The sequence below is a fragment of the Ochlerotatus camptorhynchus genome, unplaced genomic scaffold (genome assembly GCF_037179485.1).
Source record: "Ochlerotatus camptorhynchus isolate MF236.1 unplaced genomic scaffold, CSIRO-AGI_Acam_v1.1 ptg000443l, whole genome shotgun sequence".
In the NCBI taxonomy this organism is placed as follows: domain Eukaryota; kingdom Metazoa; phylum Arthropoda; class Insecta; order Diptera; family Culicidae; genus Ochlerotatus; species Ochlerotatus camptorhynchus.
The window spans coordinates 3,938,182-3,962,246 of record NW_027040929.1 but is presented as its reverse complement, the minus strand read 5'-3'; positions in this window follow the sequence as shown (position 1 = coordinate 3,962,246).

The window sequence follows — 24,065 nt, the reverse complement described above, 5'->3', positions numbered from 1 at the left end:
ACTTTGAATAAATACTAAATAAATACCAAATACATGCTTTTAATTTATTCTACCGATTTTTCCAGAATTTGTTTGTCACTAGCGACGTTGCGAGTTAGTACCGAAATCGACCCTTGGAATAGTCCAAATAATTTGGACTTACTCGCATTTACTCAGGATGTTTTTAGCTGTCAACCTGCTTCGAGCTAGTTTTAGCTGGTTGAAGATGCTCTGAAAGAATTTCGCGGGCTCTGTCTACTTACTTGGATTCGCTTGTATTTGGCTGAATGGACACCAGTACAAACTATAGATAGGCAGTCTAGATGTAAAAACCACGAATTTGGTAAACGAAAATTGTTTGCCACTGTTGTTGACTGTTTATATCAAGCTGATAACCATTTTTGTGAATGACAGCACAAATGTAAACCGGGCATGAACAAAGCTACTAACAATATTACTCAGCATTCAAATATCTCTTCGCAAGCATTAGTTTTGACTTAAAGTGTGGTTCAGTTAGAATCCGGAAGAAAGAATTTCGCTCTATCTCTGGATTGCACAGTGGTAGGTCTCCATAAAAATGTCGTCCAAATCTCTAAAAATGTGTTTTCGGCCTAAAACAGATCATATCTTTTCTTCTTAATATTATTCGTTCATGAAAAGTTGAATATGTACAAGCGTTCTTTAACTTGGCGTTAGTTCAAAAGCAGTTGAACGTCAAAAATATTTATATTTAGTTTGACATTTCGTTGTCATAATTGATGAGGGGCATTCGAATGGAATGTAGAGTGTAAATATAAATAAATTTGAAATTATTTTCATTTCACCCGGAAATCAAGACTTGAAAGCAATCAAGAGCGAAAGCGTAAAGCTACAAACGAAGTGACATACGACTAACTGGCGATGAAATCAATTAAAATAATGTGGTTCGCTGTAATAGAATTTTCTTAGAAGCTTGTGCCATCAGCCACCAGATGGGCTCGTATTTGAACAAAGTTGATTTTGTGTGCAATTATCTTTGACAGTGTGCAAAGTGTGTATCATTTTGTAATTTTTTTATGCTTTTCAGCTTTGATTAGAGTGAAACAAGTAGAACCAAACATTCTAGTACATTTGGTGAAAATTCTAGTACAATCCAGTAGTAGTGTTGCCATGTGGTGCACTGAAAAATTGAAATAGCAGGTTCCTCACCAATGTTTTTGAGCCGCTCCGTCAGTCACTTCGTTTGTGGTTAAGCCTATCTAAATTCGCGAGTTTGAATGCTGTGAAAATAACAATAACAAACTTTCGAAAAATCGATATCAAAAGTCCTGCATCTTGCAGAAAAATTATATCCTCCCAAAACCAAATATAGTTCAATCCTTTATTTTAAAGCATTTATACTAGCAAATAAAAAAAATGTGATCATTTTAAATAGTACCAACTCAAACACGTTTCACAATGTTGTTAATACTCACGGAAGATGATTTTTTGACGTAGGACTACGTCTTTGATTTCTATATGGGGGTACACTTTGTGAAAACCGAAAATGGAACATGTAACAAATTAAGAAAGATTTTGAACGTTATTAACTCAGCTGCCCCTGGTACAATTTCAATAATTTTATCACCAATCGATCAGAAATATGGCTACGCATCGATAACATTGCTTCCAAATGTTGATTTTTGACAAGAAACTATTGAAAAACTGGTAAATGTCCAGCATTGTTCAAAAGCGTCGAATTAACTAACAAATCCACCAATTACCTACATGCATATGCTGCTTCCCTAGCACAGACGTCAGAGAGTAGTAAGTAGACGAAACAAGTCGAAGTGGCATTCGCCTCCGATCCTCGGGCGCGTGCGAATAGGGAGGATGGAATTGCGTAATATTTTGCAGACTCATCGCCATATTCAGAACCAAACGCAAAGTTCTTCAAGATAACCACCATCCGTCGTCTGGCTCGCCGTGGCGGTGTCAAACGTATCTCCGGTCTGATCTACGAGGTGTGCTGAAGGTGTTCCTGGAAAATGAGGTCCGTGGTGCTGTCACCTACACTAAACACGCCATCAAGCTTACACCAGTAAAGAGTTGGAATAGAATTTATCTGTGCTTGTTTGTCCATATTCATACACAAGCCCCCAACGACCACACAAAATGCTCTCCAGGGTTGTAATCTTGTAACCAAACTTGAAATCAGGGGTACAACAGATTTTGATTGATTCTCTTAATCAACTTTCTCTTTGAAAAAGATTACTACAAATTTGGTACGCCTACAATTAAAAAACGGAAAGAGTTGAGATAATAGATAGCTGATCAATTAAAAGCACTAAATGCTCTTCACATTTATTCCGTCTACTAGCGGTCCTACGTCAAGCTTCCGTTCGTGCCCCTAGACACAGACCCTTCTACTTTTTAACTATATTTTAGCATCTCTTTTTAATCAACTTTCACACTTTTGAAAAATCACCTAGAATTTAATATTGAACATCGTAATATTTCTTCAAAACATGGCCAACATAGGAGCATGACCAAACTAGTTGCTACTGTGAATTGTTTTGAGGTAAATAAGTAAACTATCGAAGTCCGTTATTTCGCGCAAAAAAATCCCATTATAATGTGTAATGTGGATATTTTATTTAATAGGAGATATATTACGATATTTACAAGTTTAAAAGTGTAACTCCAGTTTTTATGATACTTGAGTAATATGTCCGTATAAGAAAAATAGATAGCAATAGCATTTTATTCAGTTACTGAGTTAGGTTGAAAGGCCGTGTAACATACTCTGAAGGTTTGTGTCTTCAATGCAAACCTCTTCGACATAGTATGAAAGGTAGTATGAATACGCACGTTTCGCATATTCAAAATAACCACGTGCCTTGTTGTTCATTGATTGAAATGAATAATATTTTAGCTGCAATCGTCATATTTGATATTGGAAAGGTAGATAAAATTACAACCACAGATAAACATGTTGAAGTGTGGCAATGGGAATTGATAAACTTTTCAAATAGAAAAAACTCCTAGGATCGAATGGGAAATTGAACCCCCGTGTCTGTCAGTCAACAGACGCGACTAATGAGAGGCCCCAAATTTTCAATAAAAATGGCCTGCTTAGCATTTCCCATGCATTCGTTGTAGGGTTAAGATCTAATCTCCGTCACACTAAGCACAACCCACACTTTACCTCTAGTTCTTTTTTTTTTTACAAATTTGATAATTATTTTTCATTATATTTTGTAATGTAACGGATCACTGCCAACAAAGAAAGCCAATTGTTTTCCCTTCGCCGCTGGCAATGTTTTTTGATTGATGATCAGACATTACGCAGAATTTGTGAACTCTGTCCTGCGGGACGGGTCCGGGGGATTATAACTTCAGTTCTGTGTGGCTCAAATTTCGCACGTTCCAGGGAAAAGAAAAATAACCATGGCAAAATGGTGCTACCGGGAAGAATTAGCAATCCCCGAGCGCACCGGGAGGGCTTGTGCCAAAAAAGTAAAAGAAAGTCAAACAACACGTGACCTTTTTCCGCTACGGTTAGCTAGTTACAGGTATGTCCCAGAAGGATCGCTCACACCACCAGCAGAGCTCGTTCGCGAAATTGAAATATGATAAGCTTTCATTAATGCTATCATTCATTCTTTTTCAATTTTCGATGGAAGCGAGTAGGGCGGGCAAAAGTGTCAGTAGCAGTAGCTGAACGAGAGGTGGCGCTCTAAGAGGATTCCGTCTTGCGATCGGGGACAAAATGTGTCACTTTAATAGATTTTTTTTTTGCGAATATGATATATGATACTGTTATATTTCTTTCAGTCATATCATTTTTCGTGAATCTGGAGATGAAATTACCTCGAGCGTATTACGCTCTAAGCACCTGAAGCGAATGAGAAAATAATTTTCCATCGAATGGAGGGAGATGAGGACGAAATGAAGAGAAGTGATTTTTATTTTGCATCATTGTATGGTGAGTAACGATGAGAGATGTGATCTAAATGACATAACGGGCTTACGAGGTAATATCAGTCTTATATCGCCAGCCATTGGCATGTGGTAGCGCAATGAGAGCAAAGAATGGTATAGCAATCAATCACACCAGCATCGGCATGCCAAGTGCGTCAATCAGCTCTCAGTGAACCGATCTGGCGGGGCTGTCAGTCAAACCATAAATCGGAATGAGGTCTATTATTCACTTACAATGCACATTCAGGACGATTCAATTGGCATGAAGTGAGATTCCAAGAACTCTATCAAACGATTATACGTCACGTGAGTTTCATTCGGCACAACCGCACGTGATGGCATACAAACGGTTGAAATCTCCCTGTGACAGTCGTAAGTTTTGTGAACAGACAGGGTTGCTGGAAGGAAAGTTCAATGTGTTCAATCTGCATGTGATCACATTTGCATAAGTTAGATTGCTATCCTCTTGTGTGATGAGAATGCATGTGGCTTTATTCACAGGAAGACTAGCATGTTGGCTGACACGGTTGAATGACAAATTACGTGACAAGAAAGTTAGGAGGATGTGCTTTCTACTTGATGTGACAATGACTTATAGAAGCAGGTGACAGTGATTGCAGGGGCCTCACAGCCTAGTCAGTAAAGGCGTGGTATTACCAAGCCCGAGGCGGCGGGTTCGATCGGGTTGAAAATTTTCTCGACTTCCCTGGGCATAGAGTATTATCATAGAGGTAACTCTAAGACTAGTAGGTCCCGAAATAACGTGCTCAACTTTTTGGCTCAGCTCTGGTACTCTCTTCGGTCCCAAGCTAATCGATTCACCCCTCGAAACATAGGAAAATCCACTAACCCAAACAAACTTTCTATCAAACTTTCATAGCGAATCAAAACAAACATTGTGTAGTAGTAGAATGTCGACAAGAATGGGGTACGTTAATCGTTTGCTTGGGACCAATAGGCTAGTCAAGTAGTGAGCCAATTTAAAATCGTTAGTTTCGTATTGATTGTTGGTATTATTGTGCTTGCCATACAATATAAAGCTCTCAATTAATAACTGTGGAAGTACATTTAGAACACTAAGTTGAGAGCACGCAATAAGCTTGCAATGCAAAAAAAGAAGAGAAGATGTGATTCTATTTTGGTGTAGGTACTTACCTTCCCAGTCAATCATTTTTCGCTGGAAGGTTAAGTGGATTCCATGTGATCCAGATGTTGAGCGAAATTTCCAGAAATGTTAAACCTTTTGTGTTTTAATAAAAGTTTTGATTTACCTATGTCTAAATCTAATTTAGGACCTTGATCTTAAGGCGATACGATCCAGAAGCCCGGGCTCTGATGCCACTTCGCATTTTCCAGGGGACAAGTATCTGCTATCGGCAAACATACAATAATAAAACTGCTTCCCCATATTTGCTGCGACTTTGTGAAAATCGAAAATGAAACATGTAACGAAATTATGAAAGATTTTAAACGTTAATAACTCAGCTGCCTCTGGACTAATTTCAATGATTTTATCTCCAATCGATCAGAAATATTTCTTTGCATCGTTTTCAACTGTTGATTTTCTGCAAGAAGCTATTTAAAAAGTGGTAAATGTAAAGCATTGTCCAAAAGCATCCAAATAACTAACAAATTCACCAATTACGTACATGCAAATGCTGCTTCCCCAACACAGTCATCAAAGAATCGTTTCTAGACGAAACATGTCGATGTAGAATTGCTGGAATTGCTGCTTCCCCAACACTGTCATCAGATAGTCGTTAGTAGACGAAAGAGATCGAAGTTTCATTCGCCTCCGATCTTCGGGCGTGTGCGAATAAGGAGGATGCAATTGCGTAACATTTTGGACACTCATCGCCATATTCAGAACCACACGCCCCCAACGACCACACAAAATGTTGTCCAGAGTTGTAATCTTGTAACCAAACTTGGAAGCAGAGGTGCAAGTGATTTTGATCGATTCTCTTCATGGACCCTTTTGTTTCGACGGCAAACACATTCATTGATACGTTTGTTGTTCTGGAGCAAAGAAGAGCATAGCAGAAATAGTGCGAAATAGGTAAGTGAAGCCATGGTCATCAAAAGAGAAAATCGATGAAGAGAATTGATTTTCACCCCCTGCTTGTAAGCCTCCTAATTCAGTCGTCGTCATAGCAATGAAAACTAGCAAGCGGTGCGATGGTTCTTGGGTTACACTTGCTGGTTGCAATTCTGCTGTTCGACATTTTCGAAAGACAAAGAACATTACAAAATTACACTTTTTTTTTCTAGGGATGGCTAAAACTTAAATTATTCGATTAACGACTAATCGTAAATTTTTTTCAAATTATTCGAGCCGACATCTCTTCTTATTTCTACTCGTTTGATTTAGCGCAGCAGAGAAAATAATTAAAAGTATTAATTTAACTGAACAGGCATAGACAAGAAGCATGACGTGAAACAGGATCATAAATTCGCCGAAAACAGTGTTAAGCGTCTTTCTGCTAAAGGCTAAGATATACTAACTTGTTGAGAGAAGGAGTTTAACAAGAAAAACTTAAAAAGGGAGGAGCTTTAGCTGGGTGGACACTGATATTCTCCGGCCTTCCAACCTGTCGCAGACACCAGTTCAACCCCTGTTCAGCTGCAGGCGGGCCGAGACTTTTGCAAGTGCCCAATCATTGAACCGAAGAATATGGGAATGTCCGGTCCGATTTGCTGATTCAGCTGCCTACACGTCATCATCGTCTTCCAAAGGCTTTGCCTGTACTATTTTCCAAAAGAGTTAAATTACTGAACATGTCCGAAATTTGTGTGTGTTTTTTTGTGTGCTTAAGTCGTCCTGAACTATTCTCTTCAAGTTGCAGTATAAAATTCTTAACCAGGAAGCTGTTTAAAATCAGCCTTCACAAAGAAAGATTTCAATTTAACGAATGTACGTGCATAATTTTAAAATGCTAGCTCTCTTGTAGCCATCTTAAAAACTGAATGCAAAATTCTAAAAACCAAAAATAGCAAGAGATTTTGCAAGAGACACCTTCGAAAGTCAACGTTTGTTATTTTTTAAACTGCGCGCTGAAATATGCAGCAAAATATTTCAGCTTTGTGCGTGACTTTCTTGTTGTCTGCGCTACAAATTTGCTTACGTTCTTTGAATCAGTGAACTGGTGAACTATTTTCCTTAAGTTTTGAATAAAATTTATTGAATATGAAGTGCATTGCCAAGTTTTGCCCTAACCGTGGTCGTAGAAGTTCAACTTAGTGTAAAAATGTGAGTTTTTCAGGTTTCCGAAAACACTGAACTTCACAAAAAATGGCTGGTGTTTTGCGGACTACCGTCTGGTTTCCCCCCTCTATGTGTTTGAGGAGTGAATGTTACGCAATGGTGGTATCTAGTTAAAATGTGATGCTTCTTCCAGTACCACTTCTAGCAAATGCAATTGTTTTTTGCTAAAGAAGGTGGGAATCTTATAATTATGTGATTTCACGTCGCAATGCTTCTGACTAACAATATCAAAAACTCTGTTAATATACGCATTTTACTGCTATAATATTATTTATAAACTTTTTGTTTTTTTTTTTCACTCCGCTTACAATACTTTTCAACTGAAAAATTCTGGCAAACGATAAACATGTTCGTTTGGCTCACATATTGTTTAAAAATTTTAATCAACTAAATGCTCAACATTGTAAAGTGTGTGTTATCTTAAGTATTTATTGGATGTTTCTCAGATCAAGAATTAAAATCAACCGAAGTTTTTCTGTCGAAAGATGTTTTAATAGCCGTCTCCGTCTTTTGATCCAACCCTAGTACAGCGGTTACGGTTTAGCAACGACCATCGAACCATCACCAAAAGGAGCATCATCTTTTCCAACCTCGTGGCTGTGGTAAGTCCGGAGATGCTTCTGGAAGCTTTTGGCATAGTAAAATGCCTGCGGACAGTGTGGGCAGCGCAGTTTCCGAACACAGTTGTGAACTTTTCCGCGATGGCTATCGCTTTTCATCACAAACACTTTATCGCACTGTTTACATTTGTAAGAGTCCTTGGTCCGGTTCTCGTCGGCATGATGGGCGATGGCATGCTGGAGGAATTCGGCACAGGTTTCTTTCTCGGTATCACAGATGCGACACGTGTGACGGTTGAGTGCCAATTCCGGTCGGTAAATGCCAATCAGCTTTTCGTCCAGGCACTGGAAACAGGCTTTGCTGTACCGCTCGTGATGTTGCATGTGAACGTTACGTTGGAAGAAATGTTTCTCGCATATTTTACAAAAGTATTTGGAACGCACTATTCTAGTCGGAGACGGTGTGGGAAAGGAATGGGAATCACTGTTGGGAGAATTCCGATGAAACAATGTTGGAAGAAACTGCTGTGTAGTGCTGTGAGATGCTTCGCAGGGGAGTTCGTTTTTTTCCCACGAGGAACCGATCCAAAGCGGGTCCGGCCAGCTATCGGTGTCGAATAGAGGGGGCGAGAGGAAATTATGGCCCTGTGAGAATGTGTCATCGTCATCTTTGCCGAAAAGATTATCGATTGTGGGCGTGCTTGGTTCCATGGAACTTTCGATTTCCTCTTTAATATCAATAGGAGACTCCGTATTGGGGGTTGCTTGTGTATGCGAAATTAATTTGATATTTTCTAAAATTTGATTCATCTCAATGCACATTTGTCGAAACTTTATGCACATTTCAAGCATCGTGTAACATTCTGTGCATATTTTATAGTCAATATTGTCTGTAGCAGACAACTGAAATGTAATGGGTAAAATGTTTAACTTAATAATATGTGAATTAATAATAAAAACAACTCACCTCTATTGCAGTCAGTTGTCGTACATTTTGTATGATAAGTTTTGCATCTCTGTGCAGGCCTAGTAGTAGAAAAAGCTGACCTTCACTTTTCAAACAAAATCGACAAATAGTACCCAAATCAATGCACTCCATAGTTGGAATATAAAAAAGGGATTTTATTTTAGCTCTATAGCTTTGAAAATGGGAATAATACTAGGCCAGTACAGAAGCAAATAGTCCACCCGTTCACTTTCAATTTACTTTACATTTGATGACACACCATGTGCACATGGACGGGTCCAATGTCATATAGCACTGGTCTGGCAACGTGAATTTGCTGTCTATTTCATTCCTACGATGTATTCTGGATCAGCGGCTGTGTCATCGGTCACACTGATTCATTTAACAGAAAAGGTATGAAAAAACGACTAACTTCATATTGCCAGACCTGTTCTTCCTAGGTCCGGGTACGAACAAACCTTTGTATACAGAAATGAATAAGCTTGTGAATGGTGGGCCTGTAATTTAAAAATAAATTTTGAGCTATTTCGAATTTTCATTTCGTATTTCGTTTTCCTCGCGTTTTCGTTTGAATATGCTATCCCATCATACAGAGCAGGGAAGGAAATTGACCCGTTTGAATTTGTTTTGCCTAAATTAAAACGTGCTGTGTTTTGGGTTGAATCAATTTCGTTTTGAAATTCTATGCTACCCCGATTGGATTGCGATCATCAAACTGTGAGTTGAACCACTTGGAAAGACACGTTGATACGACTTTTCGAACTACTAATGGCCATAGAAGATGTTATCCGGCGTCATTTAACGGATTGCGTCCTGATCCAAATCTGACGTGGAATGGGCATCCGAGTTGATTGCTTTCATTATTCGTCTGAAGAATGATCGCTTTTCCACACAATACACAACGCAAGCGGTGGCCACAAAGGGCAAGGGCGCCCACTCGAGACCAGCGAAAATAGACCATCAAGCGTCATCTACGAAGAAGACGGGAAAAGAATGGCAGATTATCAGTTATGACATTTATTGACGCGCTTTACCTTGCTTGACGTTTTTTCCTCTGCCAGCAGCAGCAGCAACCTTTGAAGCTATCATGGAAGAACCCTGATCGATCCACCTTCCGGGGATAAGTTCTCTTCGCGTTTGCTATATTTAATAGCATTGATGTGTGTTGTATGTCTTATTCTACTCATAAATCAATTTTAGACACACTTTCCTGAGGTTGTAAACTACAAACCCGGGTGTCAGGTGTGAGAAAATGATAAAAAAAAAACAGATCTCTCGAATAATTAAAACCGTAAACATATCTTGTAGGGTAGGTATTCCAGTACTAGTGGTGTACCTATAATTGCGGTATGGGGTTTAGCCCTGAACAATGGTGGAAAACCAGATAAATCTATTTTTCATAGGTAACTCTCTGAAAATAATGCATGCAATTGAAACTTGAAATTAGCCCATAAATCACGGAAAACAATTATTGTGCATTTTGCACCTTAGTAGACTCCTGAGCTGAAATTATTTCCTCAGTTACGATCCCTCACCTTACCCACAGCATGCTTTGATCGTTTTTCTTGATTTGTTTTGATTATTTTCCACTTACGCGCTTGTCAGATTGTATTCAATTGTTCTGTTCCACTGTTTTCCTATCGGCTTCTTTCCGGAATAAATAGTCTGGGAAAAAGTTTATTGTACACGGTAAGAAAAAAGTACCCAACGGAAAGTTCACTTTTACCTACTTTTGACTAGTTTGCCTCCTTTTCTCCTTCTAATGTTGTCTAAAACGGAGGAGCAAAACCACCCAACAGGGGTAGTAAAGTGTGGGAACCCAACGTTGAGTATAATCATATTTACCTACTTTTGGGTACAACTAACTTACTTTTGGTTAAAAAGCCAATGGAAAATTCCATACGAATTGCTCACAAGTAAATGAAATTTACTTTGACCCGCTTTACCTACTTTTGGGTTCCTGCACTATAGTGCCGAGATGAGTGAAAAGAACTTAATTTTGGGTACTTTTTTCTAACCGTGTACCAGTGTATATTCATCGGTAGGTAGGGTAAACGCTCCTATAGTTGCGGTACGTTAGAAGCGTTCGGTTCCTATAGTTGTGTATGGAGACTCCGTACACAACTATAGGAACCTAACGCTTCTATCGTACCGCAACTATAGGAGCGTTTCCCCGAGGTATTTTTAAATATCAGTTGTGGTTGTTACGTGGAAATCCATTTGGAAATGGTTGACTTATGCTTCCGATAGATGATTGCAAGCTTAGCTTTGGATAGACCAAGGAAAAAGTATCCGTAAAGCGCATGATATGGTGTATTCACCGATGTCCGTTTCTGCGAAACTTGCATCAAGATATCAGACATGGTGGTACAGATAATTCTGGAGTCAAAATGTTTTAATAATTACCTGCGTAATGAGGTGATATTGTTGTGTTTTATTGCAATTTGACAGATCATTTACTGAAATGATGATTGAGGAAAAATACCTGTCAATTACGATCCTCACAGTAGTCTAAAAATTCATGGCATGAGCAATAATTTTCCTTAAGATTTTTATTCTTTTGCACCTATACACAGCAAAAAAATAATTTTGATATCACGTCAAAGTGGATGCACTACAATCATGTCGAAAATATGGTGTAATATTACTTGCTAAAAAGGACAAAATTATCATTAATACAATGCATGAACTGACATTACGCTGCTTTTACTGCATTTGTTTATTTATGTGGTCATAAAAATTACATGAAATTTTCGACATGATTGTAGTGCATCCACTTTGATGTGATATCAAAATTATTTTTTTGCTGTGTAGTTGCGGTAGTGTTCCTATAATAGTAGAATCCATAATAAACCTATGCGTTCCACTAGCAACTATAGGGTGTACCCAACCTCGTACCCAACTACCTGGAAAACAACTACTTTATTTTTTAATAAATAAATTGTCTTAGTACCTCCACTACTGGCCCGATCACCCTTTGCGGGAACCGAAGCTCGTCTACACAAACCAACGGCACTATCGGCAGAGGGAGATTTTTCCTTAGCTGGTGGTGTTTTTGGTTTGCATACACAGCAAAAAAATAATTTTGATATCACATCAAAGTGGATGCACTACAATCATGTCGAAAATTTCATGTAATTTTTATGACCACATAAATAAACAAATGCAGTAAAAGCAGAGTAATGTCAGTTCATGCATTGTATTAATGATAATTTTGTCCTTTTTAGCAAGTAATATTACACCATATTTTCGACATGATTGTAGTGCATCCACTTTGACGTGATATCAAAATTATTTTTTTGCTGTGTAGGCGAGCTTCTATTCGTACGTTTTGTTTACAAAAGCTCTTAGGTCATTTTCAAGTGTTGGTCGTGATCTCTTAAATTGATTCATACATAGCATATAAAGTCATATTAACAACAATTTTCCAGAAAGTTTTAAGTCTTCCTAGTTTATGAACAGCCATTTATACTACTACAGTAATGCCCCGATTTTGTCAGCACCACCACTCATCAGACTTTTATCTGAGTGAACGGAATTTTGATCCACCTGACGAAATTACTATCAATTCAAGCTGGAGAAAACACCAACATCGTTTTGGACACGTAAGGTCACAAAGAAGAAGGTCTGAGCTCAGGGATTCAATCGTTATAATTTTGTCGTTCAACTGTCTTGAAGAAGGACCCAATCATACAGAAACATTGTACAACTATAAAATATCGATAAATACCAACATCGGCTACGAATTAATAATATTAATAATTCTCAGTGAATCCATACCATTATTATTTAATTTTACATTACAGTCACATTAACACTCTTGAGTCATTCGTAACTTGTCCTGGGATGAAATTTGAACTCATGACTTTGACGTGAGAGGTATGGATTTTAACCAAGGTTGCAAATACTCATTTCTGCTAAAACAATGTTTTTTTGAAGTAATGAAGTAATGAAATTGGGTTGTTAGCGGAATGCTAAATAAAACAGCAAACAGCAAAGTGGAATTAAATGGAAGATAATGTTTTTTTTTCAAATTATGAAATAATTAGATGCTATGATCATATTTTGAATTGGTAAGATACAAGAAAAGGTTGCAAAGAATGTGTGTGACATATTAAACCTGTTTATTTCACTTCATGAGAGTCACAATCAGCGATTTTTCACACACTCACTCACTCACTCAGCGATCAGCAAATCGCTGATTGTGACTCATAGAAAGCAAAATTTACAGGTTTCAAACGCATACTTTGTAATCTCTTATTGTAGTTACAAGTAAAACATGTCATCGTACCATCTTTTGGTTTTATTATTCTGAAAAACATTGTGTTAGCTGAAATGAGTATTTGCAACCTTGATTTTAACCACAGCACCGCAGCTGTCCCCTGATCAATTCCATTAACTGTTTTGTTTCAATTGAATATTTGTATACTCGGAATTGAAAAAGCCATCAAGTTATAGAACAACTCCCATAGAAACACTGCACTGATGCAGCGAAGGGAGGATTTTAGGGTTAAAACCCTCCAGAGTCATAAGGCAAATACAAAATATGAGTCGACTTTTACACTTTTCCACGATTTTTGTTATGGACTTTTCATTCATTATGTATGAAATTTGTTCAAGATCCCAATAAAATTTTTCTGAAGTAGTATAGTAAAGTTTTTTATTTCCAATCGTGAAAATTTTGGAATGCCGATTTTTTGTATTTATTAATTGTATTAATTGACGCTGAAATAAAAGAATAATGAAGTTCACTAATCAATTTGTTCATACACTGGGCGCGTAAGTTTATTCATTTGAGGTGGCATGAAGCTTGATCCGTTGCATTGAGTATAATATCCCAGTAGGAAAAGAAAAACACTCAACGGTTGGAATGAGCTAGACAGATGTGGGATGCTTGGGGAGGAAAAGAGATAGTATGTCTGATCGCATCGGAAGGTAATCGGAGATCGCCTTTTGATAAGATCGTTTTTTTTTTCGGTTTCCGGAACGAAGGCCAATAATTTGATTGATCTTAGGAATACCAAGTTTTTTCTCGTCCACTTTAATCCTACCCGTGGAAGATGCAGGACTGTGAAGTTTTTTGTAAATAGTGTCGCGGTGTGTTTTGTAGAGGTATTCAAAATGTAAGAAATGTTGTTAAATTCAGTGTAATTAATTGTTCGTTAATTTCTTTTTGGTTAGGTTTAGCGACTATTGAATTAGTTTAGTAGGCTAGTGCGGTACTGTCGTGGTACAAGTTTCAACAAAAAGGTAAATTATTTGCAGTTATATTCAGTTTGCAACAATGCGCAGACCCAGTTGAATAGCCGTTTGACACACCGCCCCCCCCCCCCTTTATCGCCCCTATCCTGACCCCACGCGTTGGCATAAAAGGACCTAACTTCGGCCGGAGTTATAAGGGAGCTGTGCCGTCAATATCGCGCTCCAGAAGATCGATTTTAACACCCACCGGGAAATCACCACGCCAACTACGTTGGTGAAATAGTCAATCAAGGCTCGCACCCAATTTGGTGAATCGATTGTATTCCGTGCAGTGAGCGTCGCAGGGGTGACGCGACGATGGTGAGGAGCAGTCGGTAAAGCAGAAGCCCTGAGTAGAACCGTACAATGTCCGCATGCATGCATTAAATCTGGATGAAGCGCAATTTTATAAATTGCCAATTAGTAAATCTGCACATTTAGGTAGACAATTAGAGAGAGTAAATAGGAGAATGAGGATACCCGAATTAAAATGATGCGTTTAATAAATTTTTCGTTCAATTTGTTTTTCTTAATAAATGTTTTAAATTCTGTTAAATAATTGTGTTGATTGTTAGGTTAGAATTTCCCGTTCTAGGCCAATGCATAGGAAATCATCTGAAAGGACCATCGCAAAAGCATTTATTTTACAAGATTGTTCTAAATCTCGATTTCGAGTTAGTGGATATTGAGGTGTGGAGAAATGACTGTACAATGATCCATTTTCGGACTCCGGCATCTTTTTCATATGGTCAGGATCAGTATATTCGAATAAAACATTTCTGTAGACCCTGTGGGCTTATTAAGAACTATTTTTACCGTCATTACAGTCTTATTCTGCTTAACAACTTTGTCAGAAATGAAAACATTCTACATATAAGATTGAGGACATTCTACATTTAAGATTGAGATATAAATCCATATTTATACAGCATACAACCTCTGCCTAAACAACTTTGCCAAAAATAGAAGTTTTTTGTATGGTTGAGATCAATATTTTTGCTCTCTTAAATTTCCTAGTGAGGAAATTGTGAACTATTTTCCATGTCATCATACAAGTCTTACACAACTGAACAAGTATGTTGAAAGCGGTAATTATCTATTTTGTGAGAATACAATATCATATAACACCATATTTTTGCTTACTAGCATCAAATAGTAGTTCAGAGAATTTAGCATCTTTGCTGCATGCTGAGCTAATTTTGAACGACAATATCTGCCATTGAAAGGCTTCATTCAACTGAAGAACTTTGCCGAAGACAGAAGCTTTCTGTACACACTTAGATTTTTCGCCGAGATGAGCACCACCGAGCAGCTCGGCATTTTATTTTGCTGGATCTCAGTGAAAAACTTGCCGAGATTCAGCTAACAAACGGGAATTTTGCCGAGATCTCAGCTAACAAACATATTTTTTGCTGAATTTCCAGCAAAAAAATGCCGAGCTGCTCGGTGGTGCCCATCTCGGCAAAAAAAATCTTAGTGTGTAGGATCACGAACAGAAGAAATGAGACAAAACAATATTTGGCTCACTAACGCCTTCTAGTGTATATTTTTTTTTAATTGTTAACTAAATTACCCGCCACCCATTTTTAACTAAATTACCGCAACGGGAATTTTCTTTAAGGTCAGGCTCATTCTTCAGCTGCTGAGATTATCATTAGGCAGAACAATATTTTGCTCACTAGTGAACATAGCTATCTGGAACGTCTACTCGCCTGAAGTGCATCCAATTGGATGTAATATTAAAATTTATTTTTTTGCTGTGTATGGATGAAACAAAAAAAAAAAAAAAACAGTTGGCCTATTTTCTCGGAAAATTTAAGTTGATTTTTTTGGATTAACCCGGACATCATGTACTTTGAAAATTCATAACTCATGAAGCACATAGTTGAACAAATTTCATATAATAAAATATAATTTGAAAATAATCCACACAGCAAATTTTAAAAGACAATTGACACCGTTGTACAGACTGAATATTTAACACTAGACAATGGACAACACCCAACACACAGTAGACCAGTAGGGAAATTTCCGGGTTGCGAAAAGTTCCACCGGCTGGAGCGGGAATCGAACCCTCACTTCGTGGCACTCACAATACGCCTGAACGACGGGTGACGCCGCTAACCGCACGACCACGAAGCCCACCTCCATATTTTTACTTGTCTAATTGATGTGTGTTTCACATTGAAGATTCGTCACACATACCAAAACGGCCAGGCCTACTGTGCAGCATTTAAGGGGCAAGATGATTCAGAAACCATCGGGCCTTTTAAAATCGAAGATTGAAACACGATGCTTCAGAATCCAATAAATGGATGAAACGTGGACATCTCGTATTGTACGTTTCGTTTTTGGTAATTATATGATTGGTTGGTCTTTGGATGTATCTTAGCTAGAAAGGTTAAGTGATGCTCCATTTTCCTCTGATGGTTGGGACACGAGCACTAACTTTTGTCCTAGCCTTTTATGGCTTATGGCTATAGCGCCATTACTAACTTTCTGAAAAGTTAAGATGAAAAGGAAAAGGAGAAGGACAAAGGGAAAAGGATTATATGTACTCTATGATGATAAACAATATTTTTGATTTGAAATATCTATATATATAAAAATGAATTTCTGTCTGTCTGTCTGTCTGTCTGTCTGTCTGTCTGTCTGTCTGTCTGTCTGTCTGTCTGTCTGTCTGTCTGTCTGTCTGTCTGTCTGTCTGTCTGTCTGTCTGTCTGTCTGTCTGTCTGTCTGTCTGTCTGTCTGTCTGTCTGTCTGTCTGTCTGTCTGTCTGTCTGTCTGTCTGTCTGTCTGTCTGTCTGTCTGTCTGTCTGTCTGTCTGTCTGTCTGTCTGTCTGTCTGTCTGTCTGTCTGTCTGTCTGTCTGTCTGTCTGTCTGTCTGTCTGTCTGTCTGTCTGTCTGTCTGTCTGTCTGTCTGTCTGTCTGTCTGTCTGTCTGTCTGTCTGTCTGTCTGTCTGTCTGTCTGTCTGTCTGTCTGTCTGTCTGTCTGTCTGTCTGTCTGTCTGTCTGTCTGTCTGTCTGTCTGTCTGTCTGTCTGTCTGTCTGTCTGTCTGTCTGTCTGTCTGTCTGTCTGTCTGTCTGTCTGTCTGTCTGTCTGTCTGTCTGTCTGTCTGTCTGTCTGTCTGTCTGTCTGTCTGTCTGTCTGTCTGTCTGTCTGTCTGTCTGTCTGTCTGTCTGTCTGTCTGTCTGTCTGTCTGTCTGTCTGTCTGTCTGTCTGTCTGTCTGTCTGTCTGTCTGTCTGTCTGTCTGTCTGTCTGTCTGTCTGTCTGTCTGTCTGTCTGTCTGTCTGTCTGTCTGTCTGTCTGTCTGTCTGTCTGTCTGTCTGTCTGTCTGTCTGTCTGTCTGTCTGTCTGTCTGTCTGTCTGTCTGTCTGTCTGTCTGTCTGTCTGTCTGTCTGTCTGTCTGTCTGTCTGTCTGTCTGTCTGTCTGTCTGTCTGTCTGTCTGTCTGTCTGTCTGTCTGTCTGTCTGTCTGTCTGTCTGTCTGTCTGTCTGTCTGTCTGTCTGTCTGTCTGTCTGTCTGTCTGTCTGTCTGTCTGTCTGTCTGTCTGTCTGTCTGTCTGTCTGTCTGTCTGTCTGTCTGTCTGTCTGTCTGTCTGTCTGTCTGTCTGTCTGTCTGTCTGTCTGTCTGTCTGTCTGTCTGTCTGTCTGTCTGTCTGTCTGTCTGTCTGTCTGTCTGTCTGTCTGTCTGTCTGTCTGTCTGTCTGTCTGTCTGTCTGTCTGTCTGTCTGTCTGTCTGTCTGTCTGTCTGTCTGTCTGTCTGTCTGTCTGTCTGTCTGTCTGTCTGTCTGCCTCTCTGTCTGTCTGTCTGTCTGTCTGTCTGTCTGTCTGTCTGTCTGTCTGCCTCTCTGTCTGTCTGTCTGTCTGTCTGTCTGACATTTATAGACTCGGAAACTACTGAACCGATTGGCGTGAAAATTTGTATACAGGGGTTTTTGGGGCCGTGGAAGGTTCTTATTATGGTTCGAGACCCCTCCCCTTTCTGTAAGGGGGGGGGCTCCCATACAAATGAAACAGAAATTTCTGCATAACTCGAGAACTAATCAAGCAAATGGAACCAAATTAGGCATGTGGGAGCGAGTGTGGGGGTATAAGGAGATAATCATAGGGGGTAGCCCCTTAGATAATAGGGGGGGGGGCTACGTACAATATAGCATGCTTTTTTTAAATCGGCGCATAAACTCAAGCTAATATTGAATCCCGAGCAAGACCGGGCACACTCAGCTAGTACAATATAAAAATTCATAGTTGAGGGGGTCACTACCCGAGTCTTGTCACTATTAACAAGGCGCAAAAAGCAACAATGACCAACATGTGATTACTGAAAAATCCCGTTCGCCTAGTTTGAAGTTGTTAGGACTAGGATTCGGTGGTACATTTCATACCAGTAACGCACTAGGAAAAGGTGATCTACCAGCGTTACTGGTTTGAAAAGATAAAAATGGACAAAATGGAACGTACTCACCATGTTTAGCCAATTGAACCTAAAGGCAGTTTGAAATGTGTTGTTGTAGAACTCCAAATTGTAGACGGTCCGCTTGACGTCGACCAACATGAACTAGTCCGGATTGTGGCAGAGCTTGTACAGAATGTCGTCGCTTGATTTGAGATAAAAGATATTCGCATGTGGACGATTTTTGATGTACATTGGCAAGCCTTTTCATGGCTGCTACTCAACGATGAGACAAATGATGGGACATAGAGGGCCCCATGTTTGCTCTAAATACTTGGCTTCAGAACAGCTTGTCAGCGGCAAATAACAGGGACGTAGAACTTGATAGATTGAGATGTAGTTTTCGCAGGACTTTTTTTTTATCTTAGTGAACTCGTTGAGGTACTAGAAATCGTATCCTGGGCCGGGTTTTGACCAGATCAGTAGCTGATTATAGAAAACTTGGTTTTTTGTTTCTTCCGTATGATCATAAACTCTAGCTGTGGGTGAAATTTCATAGCACTCTGAGGAGTTTCGGCCCAAACCTGTTCGAAAGTAAAAAAAAAACCCTATCCGTCTTTATTTACTCACTAGAGCCATCATGGGAGACAATTAAGCTGCTAGTTATAGCTTTTTTTTTCACACATATAGCAACCCCCTCCGTGGAAGTCGAGCAGTTTTTCTAGTAAAGGAAAAATCGTTAGTTCATTAAATTCTCATCAACTAAGCATTTATCCGCACACCGGGTACTACCAGCAGATACGCAACTTTTTTTTTTTTGATTTTGCCAGTGGGCAGTTCCACGCCAACTGACAAATCGGTTTTATTTTTCCAACTCCGAATTCCATGAAACTTCGTATAATTGTTCACTAGGGGCAATGAACCAAGCTTGTGCCAGAATTGGGCCTTTTCGACTCACGCCTAATTGTTGAAAATGGCGTATTTGATCTTTTTCAGTAAATCATGGCTTGAACTAATAAAAATGAAAATGACTTTTTTTTATAACAAAAATGTATATAAAAAAACGGTTAAAAATTAAAAGTACATTTTAAAGATTTTTAAATTTATGTGCTTATCAAAGTGCTAACTTTTCTGAAATGGTTACAATGAACAACTATTAGTTCAATTTTTAATTTTTTGAGTCCATTTCATAAAAGTTAGCATTTAAAATTCATAAAAATGTACTCTATTTAATTAAAGTATTAACAGCTTTTTTTTACGATTTTATAACTTTTCATTCAATTTGTATTTTTTTCTGAAAAGGTGGTCTAGTTTTCTACAATTTTTTAAGACGTCGTTTAAATTAAATAGATGAGCTGTGTTCGTACTATGATTTATTGAAAAATATCGAATATGCCATTTGGAAAAAAATGGCGTGAGTTAAAATGGTTGAATTCCGGCCCAAACTTGGTCTATTGTCCTATTGTGAACAATTATACGACGATTTATGGAATTCTGATATAAATTTTAAAATTTTAATTTTTTTGCTATTTTACATAAACTATTCCTGCAGTACATAAATTATTGGAACAAGTGCTGTAGTTTTTGAGCAATCGATCAAAAACGTAAAGTTCCCATGCATTCTCAGATTCATAACTACCCAGCCCATACATCTGTTCTATTTTCAGGACGCTGGATGGGCGGATATGAGTTAAGATCGGAAATTTGTTTTTCAAGTAATATTATAGCTTTTCGGTACACCTAGGTGTATGAGAAAGGCAAAAAGTGAGACGAACGACACTTGGCAGGATGGATTACCTTCGTTAGACTAGAACTGGTATGCTATCCGAAATCCGTTTCGAAACCAAGCACACGTAGAGCAGTAACCTTGGTTGGATTCCTTCCTGACACGTATATCCATCGCAGTCAAGCGAGTAGAGGTTCCGTCATTGAGCCACGATTCACGACGCGTGGTATCGATGGCATTCTGGAAGGATGATAAATTCTCATCTGGCAGAGATAGCAGTCGACCGTATTCCGATGTGAGTTTCAACATGTTTGAGAGACCATGCGTCTCCATGTGCCGGACACATCCATATGGCAGAAAAGCTACTTTGTCCCCAGTCTTTTCCAGCTTTTCCAAATCCACTTCAGTTTACGGTTCGAATGCCACGACGAGTTTTACTCCGATTCATCATCCCTTCCATTCGGGAAGCTCCGTGCAATCACCGTGCAATCAGAAACGTATCAGAGAACGGGTGAGCATATGTGCCGCACCGCTTTATGGGTAATCACTTGAAGCGGCAGAAAATGATCTTGGCAGGACGTTAAATCCTGGTACGGGCTATTGATGGCGATTTACTTCGCTGTTCTATATCGAATAGGTATTTTTGCAACGTGTGAAGAATGGGGAAAGAGCATCTTGGCGGAAGCAACAAGAATGGATTTGCTTCTACACCGTGTGAATTGTGGACATGTGAGCTACAAGTTTTGCTAATTTTATGTATTCTTGGAAAAAATAACCTAACATAAAACATTAATTGTTTGACAGTTATTGATTTTGTTAATTCTGTAATGCTACGAATGGATATTTTATCGAAAAGTCGTGACCTTGTCCCGATTAGTGATAGATTTTCTATGGATTGTAGCTCACCATCAGCGACAAAGTGCAAAGCTAGGTTGAAATGAAAGCATTATTATCAAGAAGTGTAAAGTTTTCTGTACCATTCACAGCGTGAGATGTGTCGGTCGTTCCCAGCTACTGCCTAATCGTATTTTCATGTCAACGTCTTACAAGACAGCCGCATTGGGAGTGTAAGTACGGTTTCGGTAGTGGCGTGTTGTCGTAGAGTAAGTCAAGCACTTTTGCTGCATGAAGAAAGATAGAGTCACAATTTAGTTGAACATTGATTTTTTTGCGGAATGACAAACAAGATTAACGCATTCCAAGAAGACAGCGGACGTCTCTTGTAATTCTCATAAGTGGTATCATTTAAACTGTCTGTTGATAGTCAGAAATGATTATAAATGTCCAACCAGAATGTTTAGACATGGGTCATAATCGTTAGACGGCTCTTAGCATAAAGATTAGATTTCATTACCATATTCGGCGATGTGGCAGCAGATGATCCAGCATGGTTGAATTTTGTTGTGGCTATAATGCTAGCATTCCGTTCAGAATGTGGTTTAATATAAATGGATACGCTTATGCCATTCTGATGATACAGCAAATTCGTTTGATTGTAGGGTTTTATGATATTTATCAGAATTATTCGATTTTTTTTGCGCGTTACTTTAACCACTATTGTGGTTATTCATCCCATGAAGGAATAATGCGAATTTCAATTTCAACGCCTATGCTACAAAAGATGTAATAATTTGATTTTGGTAAAAAGCTTTACTAGCTTAATTATTCTCTTCTCTTTCATCGGGACACAAGATGTCTTCAATTATTGCTAATGAGGCCGCGAACCTTGTATACTCTGAAATCAAGAAGTATGGATAACATCAGTTTCTAATTTACTGCATGCTTAACAACGGTTACTCTCTTGGTTGGTGCGTTAGTGACTGCTGAAATGTCGTCTGAGTGCTCTTCTTTGGGTCGCACAGATGATGATTATATAGACCATATAAGGGACCATCTATAAATGACGTGGCATATTTTTTACAATTTTTATAATCGCCCCCGCTCCCAAATTTTACAGTATTCATCAGTAATATCTATCATCACTATCATATTAATCACTATCCTTAACAAATTGATGCAAAGTTAATAATACCCACCTCTCACCCCAGCAGGCCTGGGTTCAATCCCAGTCGGCGCCGCTGGGATGTTCTGAGGCATAACATCTCTGATCACGCCTTCCTTCGGAAGGGAAGTTGGTCCCCGGTTCATGAGGTTTTGACCACCACTCTGTCAACAGCGGATGGATTTTAATTCTAAACAAACCAGTCGATTACAAATTTTGCTACGAATCTGCTTAATTGAACACTTTATTAATTTCCAGTTGCTCACTATTGAAAATTACACAAATGTTCAACTGCTGCAATGGTGATCAAAATTATTACCGATTTCCTGCAAAAACCGCTTTCCCTAACACAGATTTCAAAATCGAATTTCATCCGGTCTCACTGAACGGTGCTAATTCAATCACCGTGTGTGGTGGTGTCCGGTCGGTCGTCATCAGCATAAGCAGCAGTGCTTTCGGCGCGTGGCGTTTAACATTGTTATCCAGTACACAACGAAAGGCAAGCAGCGAGCTTCAGCCCACATGAGCGTCCATTCACCGTTATTGATCGGAATTAATCTTCGTGAGTCGCTATGGGCCATCTATGTCAAGTGCGTCAGCCTCGTTCCAAACAACATACAGCTTGCCAGCCTCATCCGTGTTGAACACCCTAATAGCTCACCATTACTCAACCATAACGACAAAACGGTCCTTTTCAGGGCCACCATAAATTTGTTAAAGAGTATTTTCTGTACATTTGTCAAGGTCATCAATCGGAAATTAGTTTGAATATGTTTAAATCTACCAAGTATTTTTAAGGCAACATTGGGGGTGCAATTTCAAAAATCAAAGTCGATCGCGACATGAAATTTATCTGATTTTGATTTTAATACGCCAATCGATAGCAATTGTTTCTACGAATCTGAAGACTTCATTAGTTTTCAAAATATCACCATTGAAAATTGCACGAATGAGCAACTGTTGCTATGATAATTAAAATTATTACCAATTACCTGCGAAAAGCGCTTTCCCTAACAGAGATTTCAAAATTGAATTCCATCCGGTCTCACCGAACGGTGTTTATTCAATCACCGCGTGTGGTGGGTGGTAGTGTTCTCCAGTACACAACGCAAGCAGCTAGCTAACAAGACTGCCCTCATGAGCCCTCGATTGGAAGAAGGAGGAAGAAGCCGTACCGCTACTGATCGTATTCAGTAGCTCTTCGTGAGTCACTGTGGGCCATCTATGCCAAGTGCGTCACTCTCGTTCCAAACAACATACAGCTCGCCAGCCTCATCCGTGTTGAAAACCCTAATAGCTCAGCATTACTCAACCAACACGATAAATCGGTTCTTTTCAGGACCACCAACGTTCGCTCGCCTTGCTGCCAGTCACATCACCTCCAAAGCTCTTTGATAATGTACCCAGCAACCAAACGTTTGTGGTTAACGGCGTAACAGTATTGAAGTTTTACATAAAAATTCTCGCAAATTATTATTTATTGAATAAAAAATCCGTGCGTTTTGTGCACGAAAATGCTGTAGTGCGATGTCTGCGGTACATAATTCGTGCCTGGTGGCCTCACAACTGGATTTCGAATTCTGAGCCCCAACGTCGATGTCAGAGAACAGAAATTCGAGATATTCGGCCACACGATGGGGTGGAAACGATAACTGCAAGCATGCGCTGGATTTTTGAAGCTAATGCTAATTCTTCGATGCAATCGGTGTAAACATTTACACTATTTGACAAATCTCAGGTAATCATGGCAGCAGTAGGTCTCTTTTCTGCATTCAATTTGTTTTCAATAATCAAACGTCATGATTACCTGGATTTTGTCAAATATGGTAAATATTTACATTGCTTGCACCAACGAATAATTAATAATGCAAGTTATTGCGCATTTTACACCAAAGTTGACTGCTGCGCTAAAAATAATTCCTCAAATTATTTTTTCACCCAAGCCAATAAAAATAAAAGTTTACCAATTTGAATTTAATACAGCAC